The sequence below is a fragment of the Cuculus canorus genome, chromosome 2 (assembly GCF_017976375.1).
Source record: "Cuculus canorus isolate bCucCan1 chromosome 2, bCucCan1.pri, whole genome shotgun sequence".
In the NCBI taxonomy this organism is placed as follows: Eukaryota; Metazoa; Chordata; class Aves; order Cuculiformes; family Cuculidae; genus Cuculus; species Cuculus canorus.
Window position 1 is genome coordinate 75,299,477 of NC_071402.1, and position 22,202 is coordinate 75,321,678.

Genomic DNA, 22,202 nt, shown 5'->3' on the forward strand with positions numbered 1-22,202 from the left:
TCAAGCACATAATCCCCATCGTGTACGGAAATTGGGGATTGCCCTTACCCAAGTGTAGGACCTTGTGCTTGACCTTGTTGAACCTCATGAGGTTCTCACAGGCCTACTTCTCCAGTCTGTCCAGGTCCCTCTGGATTAATGTGTGTTTGCCTGAAGGTGTAGATGTGTAGATGTTTATGCATGTTCTGAGTCACATTTTTGTGAACAGTGGCTTTGTAGGGCTGTGTTTGAGAACACTGGACTCTCTGGATTTTATTTCTATTAGTTACTTTGTTCTGAGAATAAATTTTAAACTCCTGTAGTAGAAATGCTGTATTTTGAATGCCCGCTTTGGATTTTCTCACACACCTTTTCTATCTTTTCAGTGTATATAAAAAAGAAACATGAATATATTCTGATCTCTATTAATTTGCAGGCTCATTTCAAGATACAAGTACCTATTTAAAATAGTCTCTCATAACAGTATTTGTCTCACTGATACAGCCTGGCTGACAGTTTGTAGGGGTAATGACTCACTAAAACTCAGTGCAAGATCTTAATACTGACAAGCAGTTAGCATAATTGCTCCTCTCTCTCTCTTCTGCTGCTTTGCATCATGAGACATAGGAATGTACACCGAGAAATTCTTACAACGTTGCAGGGAGGTATTTGTAAGGTGTCGGTGTTCAGTGAGTTCTATAAAATGTTGTCTTTGAAGAGGAAGCAGTATAATGACGGTTTTAGAAACAACACTCAGGGAGCAGATGAAAATGAATGAGGTTTCAAATCATTGAGTGGGATTTTAATTTTTTCACTGAAACGTAGTGAAGCAATACCATTCATTACAGGAACTGAAATATTTCAAAATTGTTTTTAAATTAATCTAAAACAGAGAAACCTCATACTTTTCTGAGACTTGAGGCTGTTAGTAAAGAATGGAAACATTTTTTTTTTTCCACATAGCTTCAAGGCTAGTAAGCAGGAAAAACAAAAACTAGTTTTGGTCTTTTAATTTTTAGAGTCTACTTCCTACTGCATACATGTTTATACAAATGCACATGGATGAACTGCCAATACTCTCTATTGATCTACATGTCATTACCAGAATTAAAGCCTGTTCTGTGGAAGAATTTAAGTGCCAAGTTCTGCATGGTAGACCACATACAAGATGGATAGAGTATGCAAACAGGAACTGGAGAGTCCACCAAACAGCTATAGAGATATTTAGGGGACTGGAGCTCACTTTGGGGACCTTGGGATGTTTGGCCTGCAGAAGGCTTGAGGGCGACATCTAGAAGCTGCCTTCTGCCCAAAGGAGCTTACAGAGAGGATGTGGTTAGATTTTTCTCAGAGGAACACAATGCAAGGATCAGAGGTAATAAGCATGAGTTATGGCAGGGCTGGAAAGAGGTAAACAAGTGTTCCGCAAGGGAGGGATTAAGTACAGAAAAAGGCTGCCGAGGGATGTGGTGGAATCTGTGTACAGGGAGATTTTCAAGACTAAACTGGACAAGTTGTTACACTTCAACTCTTGTTGTGGGCTTAAGGAGACATGCTATAAAGACAAAGCTCAGGATTTATTGTTAGTCTAATTAAACTCTTAACAATCTAATGAAAATACAAAAAGCAGTTATTAGTAGTATTTCAGTTGCAATAATAACAACTCATAGTGCACATTATCTAATTAAAACAGGAAGACGTCAATACAGCTAAAACTGTCATGCAGAAAATTTTCTAGTATCTCCCTTTTTCCCTGATATTATCCTCAGTCTTCAGAACCACGTAGCCTCGCAATATGCTTTTGCATATGCCATTGCCATATGCTTTATTCTGAGGTTGCAAGGTCTCAAGCTTGAGGTTATTTGACCTTTTTTACCTTCTCGAAGCTTTTTTTTTCCTTTACTTGATTTAGATGTAACACCAAATTTTCTAGTGACAAGGTAGCAATAGCTAATTATTTTTACTTTTCTTATGTTAAGGTGCAACCATAGTTACTATATAGATAACAGTACTGAACAACTATTATGTGAAGAATTAGATATTTACAACTGTAACATAATATGGAAAAATATTGACTTGGCAACATTGCAGGTGCTTTAAGGAGTGGAGACACAGAACACATTGCAGAGGAATACAGGCTCTCAATGATTAGAGATGGGGCACCGGCTGGGCACTGGAGGCCCCAGGTCTATGGGTAGTTCTCCCATGGTCTGTTAAAGAAATCATACTCATCTTCATAAAGGACTCCAAATGCTGGTGACTTGGAGAAAGTAATCTCTCACCACCACTGCCAGGCTGAAGCCGTCAACCTGTGGACCTACAGAAACAGTTAAAGCATGAGCCTTTTACCACAAAAAGGGTTAGAAATTAGGTAGTGTATGTACAACAATTTAAATTGTATTATTGTTATTATTGGAATGTCACTTTTTGTAAGGTAGAAGTATTTCTTTATTTAGTTTTCTTCTTTTTTTCTTTTTCTCTAATGATTAAAACAGGAATAATCATTCTTAAATTAGACTATTAAGATTTAATTTATATTAACAATAAATTGGCAAAAAAAAAATCTTGATTGTCTGTGTATGTATATGTGTATGTGTTATCAGGTTTATTTCCTTTTTTGTCCATAGACAAGATTTTGTCTGTAACACTTCATATGTTCCTCTTGGTGGTAGAGTGAACGATACTGATGTTACTTGAGCAGAAAACAAGGAGGTCACAGCAAGTTGTTCGTGTCACAAGTTCTTCATCAGGAGGAGTTAAATACTGATGCTTTGGAGCCCGTTTTTCCTCAGTTTTATTCCACTTGGAACTATATTGATAAGTTTCCTATCACAACCTGCCTCCTTCTCCCTGCTTCTCAGACAAAATCCTGGAGCTGCATGCTGTCCTCCCCAGTCCAGTTACCTCAGAGGTGCTGTTTGTCCCACAGTGACGATCTAGGGGTACCAGCCCCTTGCTCTGGACGCTCTTGGAGCAAAGCCAACACAGAGAGGCCAGAGGCATGTGGCCATCAGGCAGTTGCTGCCACAATTAAAAATAAAGCCAAGGCAAGCTCAGAGAAGTCTGGAGAACCTGTGTTGAATACAAAGCTTATGGTGTTATGGTAAAAATCATATTTTCTGGGCTACAGAGGCCCTGAATGACTTCATTTCTTTTTGAAGTTAGCCACGTTTGGAACAAGATATTGGACTATAGATCTCCAGAGGTCTCTTCCAGCCTTCCAGTGAATCTGTAGTTTATATTAATGTGTTTCCTGTAGCAGAGGGCTGTAAAATCCAGTCAGATACTACTGAAATTCTTCCAGATTTATAATACTGACTCTTTGCTAACAGAAATATAGTGCAAGAAATAACATAGCCAATTTTTGCTCCAACTTATTGATGAGAATAATAACTTTGTAAGAGGTGTGTATGTTCATTGTCAAAAGTTGAGTGATTTGAAAATCACATAGGTATCCATTGTCACTTCATTATGTTCAGATTGCCCAGTCTCTGAAGAAGCTGAAATGGATTACATGAGTATGATGATGCCAAAATAAGAAGAATATTTTCTGAGATCTGTTTAAGAGTCTGCAATTGATTTTCTCCCAAGATTCAGTATTTCAATAAAAATCTGAAACTTTTATTTCAAGAGACACCTAAAAAGGTTCCTTGTTCCTACCTGGAGGCTTAGAAGTACTTGTGTTGATTCTACCTTTAAGAATTGCTTCTTTCTTATTTTCATGCTGAGTCATTTCATATAAGTGTTTTTTTTCAGTAGTAAATTGGTACATATTGGAAGATTTTAAATTGACAGTATTGTGCAAAAGCTTCTGAACACAGAAACATTTAGTCTAGACTGTTGACAAAAAGTCGCTTGTTAAGGGTCCAAAATGTGAATTTCAGAACCTGCTTTGAACGCTAATGTTTCATAGTTCAGCTGTCTTAGCTTATGTTTTGAGCTATGTGGTGTTACACTGCATATTTCACTGATAAATTTCATACAGCTAATAACATAATTTTACATCATATTCATTCACTGATAAAAATAGACTGTAATATTTATGATATCTTTCTGCTTTTTCAGTCTGTTATCTTTCTCATCATACAGTAGCTGTTTAGTACTGCTATTTCAATTTATTGCCCCCTATAATATTTTTAATGAACTTTAGTGGTGATTATGGTGTAATGCTGTATTGGGCTTGCATGGCAAGGTTTTGGTAGTGTGGGAGACTACAGGAATGGCTTCTGTAAGAAGTTGCTAGAAGTTTCCCCTACATCTGATACAGCCAATGCCAGCCAGCTTCAAGGCGAACCGGCCACTGGTGAATGCCAAGCCCAGTGATGGTGGTAGCACCTCTGTGATAACGTAGTTAAGAAAGGGGAAAAAAACTGTGTAAAATCAAGAGCAGCTGGGAGGAGTCAGGAATGAACCTGCGAACACCAAGGTCAGTGAAGGAGGAAGGGGAGGATGTGCTCCAGATTAATGGTGGACCTGATATCCATCTGCAGCCTGTGGACAAACCCACACTGGAGCAAATGGATCCCCCAAAAGAGATTGTGACCCTGTGGACAGTCTGTGCTGGAGCAGGCTTCTGGCAGGTTCTCCTGTGAACCCATGGAGAGGGGACCTGACGCTAGAGCAGGTTTGTTGGCAGGTCTTGTGACCCCAGGTCGGGGGGGACTCCACGCTGTAGCTGGGGAAGAGCGTGAGGAGTCCTCCCCTGAGAATGAGGGAGCAGCAGAGTCAAAGTGTGATGACCTGACCACAACTCCCTTTCCCCATCCCCCTGCGTCAGTGAGGGGGAAGAAGATAAAGAAATTGGGACTGAAGTTGCACCCAGGAAGAAGGGGGAGGTGAAGGGAAGATGTTTTAAGATTTGGGGGTTTTATTTCTCATTATCCTACTCTGATTTGGCTGGCAATAAATTAAATTGATTTCCCCAAGTCAAGTCTGTTTGGCCATGATGGTAATTGGTGAATGATTTCTCTCTGTCCTTATCTCAGCCCATGAGCCTTTTGTTATATTTTCTCTCTCCTGTCCAGTTGAGGAGGGGAGGATACTGTGGCTTTGGTGAGCACCTGGTGTCCAGCCAGGGTCAACCCATAAATGCTATGTGCAGAAGAGGTAAAATATGTGTGACATTTAGCGTTAGCATTCTACAACAAAGTAGAAATCCTGATATAGCAGAACAGGAACTAGAGACGATAGCTTAAAGTAGAATACTTTCAGTTATCATGCTTCTCTATTCTTTGTCTCTAATCTAAGATGGAAAAGCTTTTTTAAAGATTTTGTTCAAAAACCACAATGTTACATACACCTTTATTAAGTTTGTCAGAAAAATGGATAAGTACATAACAGCACCGCAGGTCATACATTTTAAAATTTTGATTATTCTTTTTAGATTGTTCTATCAAAGTGGGTGGTTCAAAGGCAGTTATTTTTGGCCTCAGAAATTAACACTTAAGAGGCTGGTGAAACAGAGGTATTCTAGTATCTGTGCTTGTACTCTTTTGTTTACTCTCTGTAATATATTTAGCTTTTTGCACTGGTGTTGAGATGTGGTATTCTGCTTCCTCTACTACTGTCTGTATCTTTACAATTCTTAACAAGAATGGTCTTTGTAACTTTCTTTTTTTTTCTCAGAAGTAGTAGCTGTTCTGACTTGGACAAGTCCTGATCATGAAATGTATTCAGAATAAAATTGTGACCTTGTCCCAGTTCACCATCGTACCAGAATTCTATTTGCAAAGCCTAGTGCACCATTTTTTTTTGTGCTGAGGGCTCCAGAGCTGGACACACTGCTCCAGGTAGGGTCTCATGGGAGTAGAGTAGAGGGGCAGAATCACTTTCCTTAACCTACTGGCCATGCTTCCTTTGATGCAGCCCGGGATAGGATAGGCTTTCTGGGCTGCAAACTCACATTGCCATCTCATGTCCAATTTTTCATCCCCTAGTAGCCCTAAGTCTTTCTCTTCATGGCTGCTCTCAATCCATTCTCTGTCCAGCCTGTATTTGTGCTTGGTATTGCTCTGGCCCATGTGCAGGACCTTGCAGTTGGCCTTGTTGATCATCATGAGGTTTACATAGGCCCACTTCTCAAGCTTCTTCAGGTCCCACTGGATGGAATCCCATGCTTCAGGAATATCAACTACACCTCTCAGCTTGGTGTCATCTGTAAACTTGCTGAGGGTACGCACGATCTCACTGTCTATGCTGTCAATGAAAATATTAAATAGTACTGGTCCCAGTATGGACCCTTAAGGGACACACTTGTCACTGATCTCCACTGGGACATTGAACTGTTGATCAGTTTCTTCTGGATGTGACTATCGAGCCAATTCCTAATCCACCGAACAATCCACCCATCAAATCCATTTTTCTCCAATTCAGAGAAAAGGATTTTGTGAAGGAGTGTGTCAAAGGCCTTACAGAAGTCCAGATAGGTGACATCCATAGCTTTTCCCTTGTCCACTGATGTAGTCAGTTGGTCACAAAAGGCCACTAGGTTGATCAAGCGGGACTTGCCCTTGCTGTCTGTTTTGAATCACCTCTCTGTCCTTCTATGTGCCTTAGCATAGCTTCTATGCCCATGTTCGGGCACAAAGGTGAGGCTGACATGTCAGTAGTTCCCTTTCTACCCTTTTTAAAAATGGGTGCAATCTTAATATTCTAACAAATTAGTTTGTCATAAAAGTGGTAGCTGTGATGGAATGGTATTTGTTCCACTTCCTGGAACACACATTTAATTTGCAAATATCTCGGGGGGGGGAAACTAAACCAAAACATTGGTGTATTTAAGTGCATGCAAAGAAATCATAGAGAATAGTTAGGGCTCTCCTGGCGATATTAGTAGAACAACTGAAACTTTCACCATCATTTGTGGTGATTCTGCACTGGCTACTTGATAATCCCAAAGATTTTTCCATTTCTTTAAATAAACCGTTTGTCTTCATAGCGTCATTGCATGTGCTGTGTGTTTCTGACATTTACTCTGCTTTAATAGTGACTCTACTCTTCATTCACTTCAGTCATATTTGCAGGCATCTCAATATAGACTGTTTCATGCTGGCTTTTATTGTTCATTAGAAAAACAAGAAAAAATGGATATTGGTGTTTTCTTTTAGGCAGAGGTAGTAGTTTAATACATTCTATATTTGGTGATAGTAAGTATTTCCTTGCAGTATTACTGAAGAAATATCTGTCATTTGTGGCAAAGAAGGTAATGATATTCAAAGTGAGAGGCATCTAGAGAGCATTAAAGTGGATAGATTTGTTTTTGATTGCTTTGGATGTACTATAAAACCAGAATATTTCCCCATGGTTGGGTTTTTTTCCTTTTTTTCTTTTTTCTTTTTCCACATCCATTTAGGATTATAATTCCTGGACCTTCTTTTTTTTACTTCTACAAACATTTCCATGAATTCATTAGGCAATTTTCAGTTTACATGGCTGCAACTGCCTTTTTTTCTCTCTTGATTCCTTTTCATGCTGCTTGTTTGTTCAACTGATGCTGTCATACTGCTAAACACAGCACTGTGAGTTTTGAAAAAAGGTCTGAGATAATAGACAGGACAATAAATATAATAGCTACTGGAAAAATTATTTCTTGCTCTCCATGAGCTGTGAGCCTCAGAAAGTGACTGTGAAACATCCTTTGCACAGCACGTGTTGACAAAGCACATACTGCAAGCTTTTGCTATCCAGGTCAGCTACTGTGCTTTACTTTTATGTCATGAACAAGACCTACCCATCAGAAAACAATAGCAAGGATAGGAAGTACAGAAGGTTCATACATGCCTTGTGGACTGGTGCTTTTGTAAGGTAAAAAAGATACTCAGTTCCTTGCCTGCAAATGGATGATGCATTACTTAGCATCCTGCATCTTGTTTGAAGCCTTGGAGTTATTCTTTCATACTACTTCACTGTTTCAAAAGTTGCTTAGGAGCTTCTGCCCTGTAGAAATGGAGTCTTAAAGAGGGATAGTTCGTTACCCCTGTTTGTATGGAGCTTTTCAGTTTACCTCCTTGGAAAACTCCAGTGGTCCATCAAGTGTGGGATACTGCCCTTTAGGTGCTTTCTTGGGGATCTCAGAAATTACCTTGAAATTTGTAGAGAATTACTGTTGACAGAAGACTACTTTTCTTGAGCTATTTTCTGATTTTCAGTCTGCTAAATTGTTTCTAGGAGCTATGAGAGTTCCCTTTTGTAGAAATAAGGCTCTCTATACTTTGAAATGTTATAAACTGTGCCTTTCACCCCAGGCAATGTATATTTCTTTCTTAGAGAAAGCCAAATCGTTATTGGAAGTGTAGTTATCTATGTGAAGACTGTTTTGAAATGAATGGCTTAACAAATACCTTGTGCAAGTATCTGTTGCACAGGTCAATAGAGACACTGCAGTTCTTGCATGTAATGTTTTTTCCTGCCTCAGGACTTCATGGAGAGAAAAGGTCATTTACCATTTTGCAGGGAAGTAGATGAGATTTCAGCTGCTTCACTGTGCGTCAGTCTGCGGCAATTTATTACATCGAATATCCTCAGATAAATTGATGGGTCATGCTGCTTTGTTTTAAGAATAAAATATTTAGTTTAAGCAGATATTAATTGCCACATTTTCATAGATATCCTGATAATTCTGGTTAAATATACAGCTAACAGGCCAATGTTAATTTTTGTCATGCTGTCTGCAATTTTGTCAGTCAATCACAAAAATTAATAGCTAAAATGTAGTTCTTTTTAGAAAGAGAGTGTCTTTTGACAGCGAGTCTGAAGTTTTCAATTTTTAATTATTCCTATAATTAATTACCTCATTTTTAAATGGCCATTTTATTTCCATTTAATAAATATTTAATTGCAAATAGATCCCTTTGTCATTTACTAACCTTGCTATGTCTTTTTCAGCTCTCTACATTGAAAAATGTTCTCTACAAGCAGGGAGTGTGGAGTATTGTGCCTACAGAAATACGCATAGATTTTGATAACATAGGGGGCTCTTCCAGTGATAGTGTTTTTTACATATAGAATTGCTCAGTCATGTCATAAACATCCTTATGATATTGTAAATAGCTTGAGCATCTTTAGGGGGTCTCTGTAATGAGATTTTCCAGACATCTAATCATTCTTATGCCCTTTTACTGAACTAAATCATGATTTCTTATGTGATTTTTATAGCAATCATATCTAACACACTGTTGTCAATAATAGTCTCAGTGAATATCCTATAAAGAGGTAAAAATCCATAAAGAAGTCTTTGTTACAAGCCTGTAGGTCACATTGGCCTGCTAGCAGCAGCACCATGGTGGGAGATCGTGCTCATTGGGTTAAGCATCATGAACTCTATATTCTTTGCAGAATGACTACTTTCCAACCTACTGGCTTCCATAATGTAAATAGTTGTTTTTATTCTGAATTAATTTCCTTTGTGTATTTTAAATCAATTCTGTACCGCAGCTTACAAACCATTCTGTATTTTTCTAGCATTCTTAGTAATCCTGTTATTCTTTATGTAATATCTAAATATTTTTGGTTTTCGAGTGACTGTTGGTACAAACATTCATATTGGCAGTGCACGTGTGCTAAACAGCTTAAGTTGGTGGTGTTTTAACCCTATGTACCACTGCATTCTTCCTTCTTGCACTATTGCACATAGGTTATAAGAGGAGAGGTGTGCTCAATGTCTTACGGTCTTCTCAGCAATCTGGCTAAATTGGGACATTTTTCTGGAAGTTCATATCCTTGTTACTGGCCTAGTTAGATATTATTTCTAACTCTTTTCAAATTGACAATCAATTTTCTTTCTCTTTTTGTAATATTCTTTCTTTCCTCTTCCCTTCAAACATTTGTCTCCATTAACATTTCTATGAATCTGAAGGGCTTCAGACTGTAGGAAAAAAACTTAGGAAAAAAAGATGACTCTAGAAAATGTACTATTCCCAGGTGCTTTCAACCAAAAGTGCATACCAAGTGATAGATGTCAAGTTTAGAAGTTCACTCTGCTACTGTCTAGGATCTCAGCTGGATGTTTGCAAGGCCAGCTGACTAATAAGAACTGTTATGAAGAAAGCTGTAAGAAGCTATAGGAGGGTCTCCTCATCCCTTAGGAGCTGCTTTTTTTGCTGAGGCTCTCATCCTTGATCCCCACCCGAACTACATTGCACCCGCACTGCAGTCATGCCTGTGCCATCTAATATGTTGATCTGGATCCTGATCCACAGACTTGACTTTATGGCTTAACCTCAAACCTGCCTGTCACAGTATAGTTAGGCGGAGATCACTAGACTGTGACCTACCCTGGTTACCATCTCCAGAAGAGATAATAGAATCATTTAGGTTTGAAAAGACCTTTAAGATTATTGAGTCCAGTAGTAAATCTAACACTACCAAATCCACCCCTAAACCATGAACCTCTCCCCGGCTTGCTAACATGACTTCATAGTTCTTTATTGGTGAGATCTTGAGTTCTGCCTCTTGGCCCAAATCTCTTGGGGAGTCCTGTCACTCTTGGCCCCCAACTTACCTTCCCTTGTAGAACAGACTGTTCTTGCTGCTTATTGACAGTTAGTGAAACTAATGTTTTTTGTATGGTGCTTCATCAGCTCACCTTCATATTAACTGTACTGCAGCTCTTTAGTGGAAGTTTTACCTAACCATCTTCTAGACAGAAAAAACAAGCATCTTCAGAACCATTTTGTGGATCTTAGACAAGGGTTCAGTTTCTCCTTCGATATTAACAGGGAAGGTGTTCTTCTATTGCTATTCATGCCTTGCCAAATTCCAGCCACAAAAGGCTCACCCCAGCTTTTGTGAGTCTACTCCAACTTTGGGAGGTCATAGGTCATTCAAGGACAGCAAAGACAGAAGGAGACAGAATACCTTCTTATCTGTCACATAGTGACAACCATGGAGCTACAGGATAATGTTGTCATACCGGACACACAACTCTTTCATCTCCTTGTTGTTCTTTGCTCCAAAGCCAATCCTGGTTGGACTATCTGATGTTTACTTTATCACTCATCGTCTCACCTCAAGAGTATTGTGCAGAACACATCTAAGATAATTTTAATTGTCCCAGCACAGTCAAGGCAGCTGATTTGAAGACTTTATCTGTTTCTGCACATTGTTGTAAAACTTGACATTCGGCTAGATCTCCTTTTGAAGGAGCTGGAGGGAACTCTGCATCTTATGATCTAGTGCCTGAGATTTTGGGGGGTTTTATATGGTGCAATTGAAGAGGATCCTCATGGCTAGAAGAACAAGAGTCCATTAAGTTTCTGTGGATGGCAATGTACTTTTTGGGGATTGACATGTTAAGTATTCAGAAATTCCTGGGGAAGCCCCTCTGCACTTGATTCCAAAATATCTTTAAGATACCCATTCTTTATCTAATCAGGAAAACTTTGTTTATAGTTAATTTTGGCTTGCTCACGTGAGAATGTTGGAGTTCAGATTTTTCTCATCTGCTTGCAGGATGTTTTCTTAGCAGACTCATTTGGGCTTTTCCACTGGACAAAAATCTGCTATTTGTGGTTGGATCGTTAGAATCATGTGTGTTTATGCTTACTGAAATGAGAAATAAAGACTACTTACTAGTAAGTGGAGGTCCTGTGAGCTGTGTTGCCCTGAAAGATTCTCACAGCCTGTGTGCCTTGCTGATTTTCAGAGCCATGTTTCATGTTTTGCTATATATTGAGTTTCTTTTAAATAGTCTTTCAGATTGAGCGGAATGTACTCAACTTATATGGGGAGGAAGGGAATGTGTCATAGATATGCTGATACTGTGTCCAACCTCAGATGCTTGCGCATATGTGTACCTAGAGCATGGTTATGTGCAATGGCTCTCAAAGAGTATGGACATTGAGGCAAGTAGCTTTTTGGTAAAAGCCTTGTGTATATGAATTATTCCAAATTATCTCATAGCTTTAGTGAAAGCTGTAATGCCTCAGACATACTGCTCAAAATACTCAACATAAAAATATGTTTCTCTGTTAATTGCATTTTATAATCTGCCAGGAAGTTGCATCGTAAGCCATTCAATCTGTGCTACTGTGCTGTTTTTTTAAACCAGAATGCTGAATAACACTAAAATGTATGTTTTTATAAATCTAAATCATCATATGAACAGTTGTTCTTATTGTCAACAAATGTGCTCTCACTTAAAAAAAGTGAATAAAGTAGTAAAGGAAACAAAGTGAAAAATTACAGCTGCTTTAGTTCTTGAGGCAGCTGTGGTTGAAACAAAGCTTTGTTTAAGATCATAGCTGAAAGTAAATTTGACGTCTTGATAAAAATATGCTTAGCCTTTTAAAAATGCTGCAGCAGTGAAGGTAAACACCCTACCTGAACTTCCTCTGTCTGTATTTCCTTATTTCACTGAAATCTGACATGTTCCTTCTAAAACCTTACCAGAGGCACTAGTGATTTCTTTCTGGACTCCTACAGTTTTAATGTATTTCTGATGACAGAGATTCAAAACAGAATAAAGAGGAAAAAATAGAAGTCAGAGACAAAGTAAAAGGCCGCACATTTAACTACTTGCCACTTCTACATTCACCTCTTACATATCTACTGAAACCCATTTTGTGAACTTAATTTGTTCCTTTTAAAAAGAGGGATTTGTGTGTAACTGAGGCTGTCAACTGATTTTCAGGAGCAGAAGTGGAATTGCAGAATGGGCTCTACTAGGTCTGTTTTCAAAATAAAATTTACAGGTTTTATTCCTACTTCAGAATGATTTGTAAAATCTTGAAAAAGAAGTCTCAAATGTGAAGAGATAATTTAATCTTTCTTGCTTGGTGGCAAGAACAAGTATACTTGAAACATCCTCAGCAGATGTGTGTTTAATCAGCTCTTCAAAATGTGAAGCTTCTAGACCTTCCCTAGATGATCTGTTCCCCTCAGTTTTTATATTTGGGGAGTATTTTCCCTGTTGCCCAACTTAGATATCTACAATGCAATCTATGCCTGTGAATGCAGTTCACAGTGGATGTGATTAAGTTTGATTCCTTTCCTCCTTATTACAGCCTTCTATGCACCTGAAGGCTATTGCTCTCTCCCCTCAGTTATCCCTTTAAAAGTGCAAACAAGCCTTTTCTTCCATTGTAGGCTTGTAGGCTGTTTTTGAGACCTCTGATATTTTGTTTTGTCATATTCAGTCTAGTTGGTCTAGGTGATTTTCTATAATGTTATAACACTGGCAGTGCTATGCTTCTTGTTAAGTTCAATTTGACATTTCAGAGGACCTTGGAATCTAATGTTCTATTGTCCTTTTACCATAGCATTTCTGAAAGATGGTTTAAAAATTAAATTACTGCAGGGCAGATAGAATCAGCAATTAAATCTGTTCTGTTGTTTACCGATGCTGAACTGGAACTCTCTCTACTGTTTAATTGATCTCTTACTGCTCCATTCTGCTCAGTAATTCACCTGTTTTCACATTGTAGCTATATAAGCCACTGTGCACTTAATTCAAACACAGATGATCTTCATGAAAGGACAAGTTATATTTGCTTATTTGCTGTAACCAAAATCTAACAGAAATATGAAGTATTTTTTTCTTCCTAAAATGAGAAAAAGAAAATTGCCTCAGGCACCTGAGACTGATGTAATTTAAAATGCTTTCGTGTTTTAAGTATTTTTAATACCGTTCATCTGTCTCTGTAGGATATACCCCGATCTTAGAAAAAAAATGGCTGCAGTGCTGTTGTCTTTTACTCAGTTACTGAGAAGTCTGCAAGATCCCTGAAATCTTGTACCCCTGGAATTGCAAGAACATAAATTGTCCTAGTCTTTCTGTAACTTTAGATGCCTCCCTCTTAACACCAGTTAGGGTTTTTCTTGCAACTGCTTGTATTTGAAGGATCTTTCGAGGTCTTACCCTTTTGACTGTATAAAAATATTCTGCTTCCAGCTAACATGCATTTGTGGCTGCTCTGATTTTAATAACCTAACTGTTGCCTTTCTCCCACACTGTTATTTATATCCAATGCTTTGGATTTCCTTTTTACTAATGAAATAATGAAATCTGATGGAGCAAAGAATTGCATCTGGCTTTTCCCAGATTCGTCACTTTGAATACCCCAAACCATCCTGTAAATAATTTCATCAAGAAGCATTCCTTTTCTTCTGTCATTTGCATTTGTGGCATCGTTAGCCTTTGTCAGATATTCTTGCTAAAAGGATCTTAAAATACAGTTTATTATCTTAAATATTATTCTCTTTCCTTCTTTCATGTCTCTCTCTGCCAATAAACTGATGTCTTCTACCATACCTCTTTTCATCTCCTGGGGCACCTCCTACATTCCTCATATATATTTTTCTTCTTTTAAAGTACAATTTTTTTCTGCACAATCATTCAGTGAGATCTTCCACCCTATAAAGACCAGGACCAGCTTACTCTTTAAGAATGTATGAGTTTAACTGCTATTACTATGTTCTTTTTATGTGATTAGTCAAATTAGTCCTTTTAAATATTTGTGAGTGTCTGATATGCTGGTCCTATTCAAACTTTATGCACCGTCTTTAACTCCACTTCCAGCTTCTTACAGATGGCCTTTAGTGGCCATTCAATAAAAAAACGAAAAAATGTAGAACAACCTACCTATCACTCGCCTTTAGATAGTCTGTGCAAAGAAAGGTAAACTCTTTTGAAAACACTAAAATGAAAAACCTAAAGTCAAATCCAAGCTACTCTATACTCTCAGCCTCACACTGTGGCCAAGGAACTGCTCAGAGACAAGAGAGTATCTTTGCCTATGGCAAATGCAAAACCAGCAGGAGGCTTCAGTCACATCTGTGTGGGCTGCGTAAATGTTGTGGGTTATGAGGTTATTATGGACTATGATAAAGCATGAATAGGTGTGCAGACATAAGCTTACTAAGCTATGTATGTTCCTTCTCAGATCTTTAAGTAAGTTAATCAGGGAAATCCCATAAGGAAAGTAAGCCTTGATTTAGTACTAGACACTGTGTGTGAGCATCCCTGCATGGTTAAAAGGGAAAAAAAACAACACAAAAGTAATGTTACTTTCGAAAAAAAGCACACTACATAAAAATCCGGAAACTGATTGAAAACATCATTTAGGAGATTACTTGAAATCTGAAAAGGCAGGAAAGAGACATGGAGACTACGTAAACCACTACATGAGATGCTCAGAGCTCTCTCAGAATTTAGAATATTTATTTAAAGTATTCCAAACAAACCAAAAGAGAGAAGTTATTGACAAGCAGAGTGAAAGAGAGTGCTAGGAATAAAGAGTATTAGAAGAGGCACTCTGACACAAAGGAAATGACCATCTAGCGCAATATTTTGTTGCTAGCCAGTAGCTTATGCCTATGAAAAAGTGCCAATGCATATAGTGATACTTCTCAGTAATCTGTCTGAGCACAAGGAAATCTGTAGCTCAGTTAGTTAATGAACCAGAACTGATGTTGTTGCATTTAAAAGTGCTTGACACATTTTCAACCTGTGAAGTTATCTGCTCTTTTTAAACTCAGTTTAAATTTTTGACATCTGCAAGTCCTGTAGCACACTTATTCAGCTCAACTGCAGACAGTGTGAAAAATTTTCTTTTTGTGTTTTTAATCATTGTCTGCATAGTTTTATTTCATGTCCACTAAAGTCACTCTCAAATAGTCTAAAGCCCACATCACTGTGTGCTGATGTTAAAGTTTCTTCTTCCTTATTACTGTCATAGGGTTTTCAGATTCAGCAGTTACCAGCTTTTTTGCTCAAGCAGTAAGACAGTATCAAATTAATTTTTAAATTTAAGGTCAAATTCAGTAGCATTTTTTAATTTTCTGCTTTTAGCAGATAGTGGAAAATTGCTGTATGCATGACTTTACACAGGATAATGAATTTTCAGGCTTGAATGATGGCTGACAAGCCCAAACATTCTTGCCGCATTGAATAGGAAGGTTCCTGTAGTATTTAGAAAACAGTGTAACATAGTGGTGAGTTAGCCATGGCCCACAGCCAGGCTCTCACCCAGCTACTCACTTGTCCCTCGGCAACCTCAACAAGAAAAGGGGAGAAAATTGGGAAAAAAATGAGGATGAAAAAGCTCATAGGTCAAGATAAAGACAGGGAAGTCACTTGCCAATTACCATTGTGGGCAAAACAGACTCAGCTTGGGGAAGATTAACGTAATCTCTTGACAGCTAATATAGCTTTAGCTACTGGGTAGCAAAAAGACAGATATTAAAGCCAGACCTTTCCTCTGCCTTTCCCAGACTCAACTTCATTCCTTCATTCACAACTCCTCTACCTCCGCTCAAGCAGCATGGCAGGGTATAAAGGGGTGGTCAGTACACAGCATTTCTGCATTGCTGCTGCTTCTCCCTCATCACAGCTTTCGTTTGTTCCATTGTGGGGTCTCTACAGGCTGCAGTCCTTTGGGCATACCCATCTGCTCTAGTATTTTACTCCATGGGCTGCACAGATATCTGCTTCAGCGTAGAGCTTCTCAGAACTTGGTGTTCCCTCTGCTGTTTCTTACTCTTTTTGTTCCCTTCTCCTCTTTTGTCTGGCATTTCTTTCGCTTCCTTACACGTATTTTCCCAGACAGACCACCAGCTTTGTTGACGGGCTCCACTGTGTTCTGCAGTGAGTTCTTTGTAGAACTACTGACCTCTTCCCACAGAGGCAACCCCTGCAGCTCCTCTGCTGTCAAAACACTCATGCCCAATGCCAACATACGTATCACAGAAGATAGGGAGGGACTGTAATGGCTGATAGTGATGGGGGGTGCTATGCAGGTCTCTGCAGTCTTTATCCTACTTGTTAAGACTAACTTTGTTTCATCTCAAAAAAGCTCACCCTGACAATTGTTTCTGTTCATTTTATCATCTTGCTCTAAAATCTGTTCTAACGCAACATTAATTCATATCAAGATCCTTGATTCATACCATCTTTGATGCTTTAATAGTTTTACACCTTCCCAATCTCACTCTTGTTGGTAGGAATGGAAGAGGTTTTTCTGGAAGTCTTTCTGCAGTGCATCTTAATCTTCCTTTGGCCCCACCAACTCTGGTTAAACAAAAATCCTTTATTTCCATTGTTCAGCAAAAGTTGTTTCGCCAGAACGTTTTTGTATGATTTAATGATTTTATGCTCTTCTCTATGTCCTGTATTTGGAAAGAATATCAGTTTTGGAAAATTGCCTTTCTCCAGTTGCATATGTGATCCTTTAGAAAAACTCTAGCCAGAGTAGATCCTGACACCTGCTTTCCAGCTCCAAGGTATACTGTCTACCGTGATCTTTCAATAGTGACAGGGCTGAGTAAAAATAAGGATTTAACTTAACTTTTCAAAATTCTCTTTGCTTCACAGGTGACGATCTGGTTTTGTGTTTGAGTCAATCTGTCACAGATACCTTTAATAATGCCCTTTAGAGCATTGAAGGGAACCTTCAGGCAGACCAGGGCTGATATGCTGCAAAAACTGGGGCTACAGTTCATTTCCTAATTAACTCAAAAAGAAAGGTCTAGGGCTTATAGGGATTATGTGCAGCTGTAATATGATCCACGCTGACACCACTCTTTAAAAAAGCACAATTAAAGTAAAGAGATTTACTCCAGATGAGTAAATCCTCAGCTCTGATTTTACAGTGTTGAGATTGCTAGACATAATCTGTCTGTAAAGAATGGAATTTTAAATTAATAGCAGCTCAATTTGCTCTCCGTGTTTAAAAAAATAATTTGTACTTGTAGTCTTCCTTCATTTTAAAATATTCTTCAAGGTTATTTTAAAATGCATCCTTGCATGGTCACCATACATTAAGAATGAACATTTGTTTTCTCTTACCATAGGGAAAAAAATATGTTCAGCTTGTTATAAAAATAGAAGATGGAAATTTTAGTGTGTTTGGCACTGCTATTGTGACATGCAAATACTCTGCAAATATGTACAAGGATGTCTGGGCTTTCTTATTGCTCTAGCAAGATCATTTAAACAAAATCACAAGCTTTTCTTTCTCTTTTTATACTGGACTTTTATGTTAAATATTTATTTTTTATATAATCTTTTGTTGCTCTATTAATATATGAGTCTCTAATAAGACTTGGTTGCTTATTTTGTGTGTGTCCTGTGATAAACTTTCTCTCCATTTTCCTCATTTTGTGTAAATTGTAGACCTGATTTTTCTCCCTCATATGAATTTTCTACATTTTTTGTAAATTAGTGCAGGCAACTTCAATGAGTTTGAGGAACAAACAATATGTCACAACCCAATTTAGAATCAGTAGCATATGAATAGCATATTGCTGTTAGCTGAAATGTCATTAATTTTTGCATATAAAATACAATTAAATATTATTGTTACTTGTTAGTGGTTTTGTCCAGGCTCTGTGCAAGAATTCTCTATTATGCCAACAGACTGTCATTAAAAGGCTGTGTAATGCTATAAATAGCTGTACTCTAACTTACATTGTACCATGGTTTCTTCCTAAACTTATTTATTCAGTTAAAATTATTATCCAATCCATAAAAGACATAAGTACATTATTGAATAGCATACATTAGTGTTTTAAAATATGACTACCTGAAGGTGAATTCAGTGACAGATGTGAACAGTATGAATGAAGATGCGCCTAATAGAAAAGGAAGTGGCAGTGCTGTAGTGTAATATGTCTGGAATGCAACATGGATACAGTAGGTGAATCTCAGGAAATTCTGATGACAGCTAAGTAGAACTGCAATGTTTGGGATGCCTTAAAATGCGGGTGGTTGTAAAATCTGTAAAATCTATAACACGCTGTCAGGGACACACTTAAAAAAAAAAAAGAATCAAATCAGCTTGATGCTTGTTGAAACTTTTGTAAAAATAAAAAGTGTAAGTTATGAATATGTGTAGGAAAATAGCCATTCATTTTGAGGAAAAGAGTGACTTTTCTAGATTATGATAAAAACATAGAAGCCTTGTGATAAGCATCTGTTAGTCATAGTGAGGATTTACAATGATTTAAAAAAAAACCCATGCTATTGTTTTCCATACTAGTAGGAGTAAACTAAGTAATCAGAGTCTCAGTGACAAGATGAAAAAAAAATCCAACACTATGGAAATGGATAAAGTCTTCATCCCTTTGGGGATCTACATAAGCGATGAGGCAGGACAACCAGACAGTTACATAGTCCAACCTGTGGACTATGGAGAGCCATGAGAGATGGGGTGAACTTATGAGAGATGGTGGGAGCTGAAGGGGTGGCTGCAATGTGTGCCACTACTAAAAGTAGATTGAAACTTTGCAAAAGAGATTTAATATCCTTTTAACCCCCAAATTCACACTAAAATGTGGTCCTGTGCACTGACATCACTGTTAAAATCAAGAAAGCCCTAATAGCATACACCAAAGGTGGTTTTTATGCTCTAGAGATATCACCAGATGCCCTGAAGATTACTCTGATCCTGACAGAGCATTGTAGGGGATACTTCGAATCTCATTTCAGAAAGCTTGGAGTTGATCATGAATTGATCTAGTTCAGTGGTACTTCTCAGATTCAAAAACTTGTTGACATATGCAATCCTCATTTACAATGATTATAAGACTTTTGGAAAACTCTTTCAATCATAATGAGCAGTTGTAGTGCAGGGACAAATTGGAAAAAGACACGAGGAGGAATTTCTTCACCATGAGAGTGGTGAGGCACTGGAACAGGTTTTCCAGGAAAGTTGTGGATGCCCCATCCTGGAGGCCAGGTTGGATGGGGCCTTGGGCAGCCTGATTTAGTGGGAGGTCTCCCTGCCCGTGGCAGAGGGGTTGGGACCAGATGATCTTTAAGGTCCCTTCCAGCCCAAACTATTCTATGATAATGCACACACAGAGCAGACTTCAGAATCACCTTATTCAGCCTATGGTTTCAGATCTGGAATGGCTGTTGCTGGTATAGCCTGGGTACATATACTGTGTGTAGGGAGGGCCAACCATTTAGTCCATGACAGTACTTGACCAAAGTTCTCACAGTTAGCTAATGGTACTAATTTGTGTATCCCCCTCTTGTGTCAGCTTATGTAAGCCTCTTTGTCCTCGTGTCCCCACTTCAAAGGGTGTTCTTTCACCTCCTCTTCTGGGAGCTGAATTAATTGAGAGACTTACCATGGAATAGTTATTTTCAAGCAAATTTAGTTTCTTTGATACTCATTAAAAATCTGATCAGTGTAGGGTTCAGTCACTATCTTTGTCTACTATGTCACATTTCTTACAGTTAGAGAAGAGCTCAGTTGCTACTGGCTTCAAAGACAGAACAATTGCTAAAACTCGTGTCTCTTCTTGAACATAAGCATAAACTCTACACACCATTGTCGTCTATTAAGTGACTCACTGCCTTCTTCCCTTTCCAGGCGTAATACCTGAAACTTTCTTTCATATATTAAACTCTTACCCCTAAAAATATCACCACTAGTCATTTACCTGAAACAAGACACATTTCCACCGAGAGGAAGAAAAAGTGGGTAATGTAATTGAAAAATCTATCATTACTTGACAAATCAACTTTATTATTTCTGAAATGCGCAAAGCCTCTTGAAGTTCTCTAGTATAGTGCCTTCTCTTATATGATGCTGGAATTTCAACCTGTTAATATGGGTAGGTAATAAGACGTTTTTAAGAAGTGGAAACGAAAATAAAATTACTGGTATAACAGGATACAAGGTTTTCATTCCATGGAATTGTGTGCTTAGAGTTGGTTAGGTGCTTAGCCTAGCTTTAATGAATGAATCAGTTTCTTAGTCTGAAAAGCCCACAAATTAAAAATAAAATTAAATTGCCATCTAATGAGATTTTTATTTTGTGAGGTAGATTTGGCATTAGGAACATTCTGGTGTCAGCTGCAGGGTGAGTGCAGTAACAGCTACTTCTGAGTCACTGCCTGTGTTAACATGGATGCTGGGTTGTTTACCCCTCAGTGAAAGATGCCCTGTTGAGAAAATTAGCTAACAGAACTTCAAAGGCTGCTGTAATTCCACCATACCCATCGCTTTGTGGTAACTATAACTGGTACAATATTGCCACTCTGTCCCCCTTGCCACAAGTTCCCATTTGTCTTGTGTCTGATACCTCTATGTGGGGCAATACCTATGCAGGACATGCTAGTAAGTTTTCTTCATTCAGAAAAGGAAGATTTTAGCTCTTCAACTGGAGAGCTGTGGTGTTGGGTTAATTGCTTTTTTCAAAGAGACTAGACATGATGTAAGATAACATATGTCAATGTTATGTAGAATCTATTGCTGAATACACTGTAGCACTGAAATTAAAGAATTTATATATACACATCCATATGCATAAAAGAATATTGTAATGAATTAGAGCAGAATAAGAAGGTGGCAAAGTTTTGTTAATTTGTGTTTTGATATCGTTCTAATTTCATGATGCTAGTCTCGGCTTTAAGAAGTTTGAAAAATACAAGTTTAAGGCAGTCTGTCATATCTGTGCCCTTTGAACTTGTAAGCTGATATACAGTACTTTATTTTACAAATCCCAAATAGAATGAAGTTAGTCACTTCTTCAGAAAGGTATCACTACTCATGCTTTAAAAACATTGAATTACTCACTCTCGTAAATCAAGTTGGGTGAATTCAAGTGCCTGTTGTTACAGAATGTAAGTGTATAAAAAAGAAGTAGTAGAAGTGTTAAAGGACTAGGCAATCTGTTGTGTAGCTTACTTGCTTTGTCTTCTTGGAATTCATTAAAATGTTAAAACATCAATTATGAGAAAGCTACTTTCTCTCCACCATTGAAAGCAAAGTATTTAGGTAAACAAATATTTTAATTTGATTAGTTCTCCCGATTGAGAAATTTTAAAAAAAAGTTTTTCTTTTTAAATCCCTCTTATAAACCATAAAATATGTACAAGTCCCAGAAAAAATAATTTGTTGTTGGAGCATGTTCCACCAATCTGCAGGGTGATATTTACAGAAGTGCTTTAGTGTTGCATAATACACCATAACATGGAGATCTGTCAGCATTTACAGTGAGATTTATTCTACCAAAAGTAAATCTGTAAATAAGTTTGATCTGTTATGTAAGATATTTATAGATCTCTCTTCATATGTAAAATAAAGCCTGAGTAGACAAGTACACAGATAGTAGTTTATGTACATTTCTAAAACCTTAAAAGAATACTGAAAGAGTAATTTTACAGGAAGTCATAAGGTTCAGATTTGCTGTATTTTTTCTCCCTTTATTACAGCGAGATTTTTTTTTTGTGAAATAACATGAATATTGGGGGTAGGTCCAAGTATTATGGTAAG

General features: G+C 37.9%; 1 protein-coding gene across 1 annotated transcript in view; it reads left to right on the top strand.

Moving 5' to 3' along the window:
• The window catches only part of ADCY2 (adenylate cyclase 2), a 230,750-nt gene that overhangs the window by 113,638 nt on the left and 94,910 nt on the right, over positions 1–22,202 (top strand). The gene's annotated exons all lie outside the window — the stretch shown is intronic.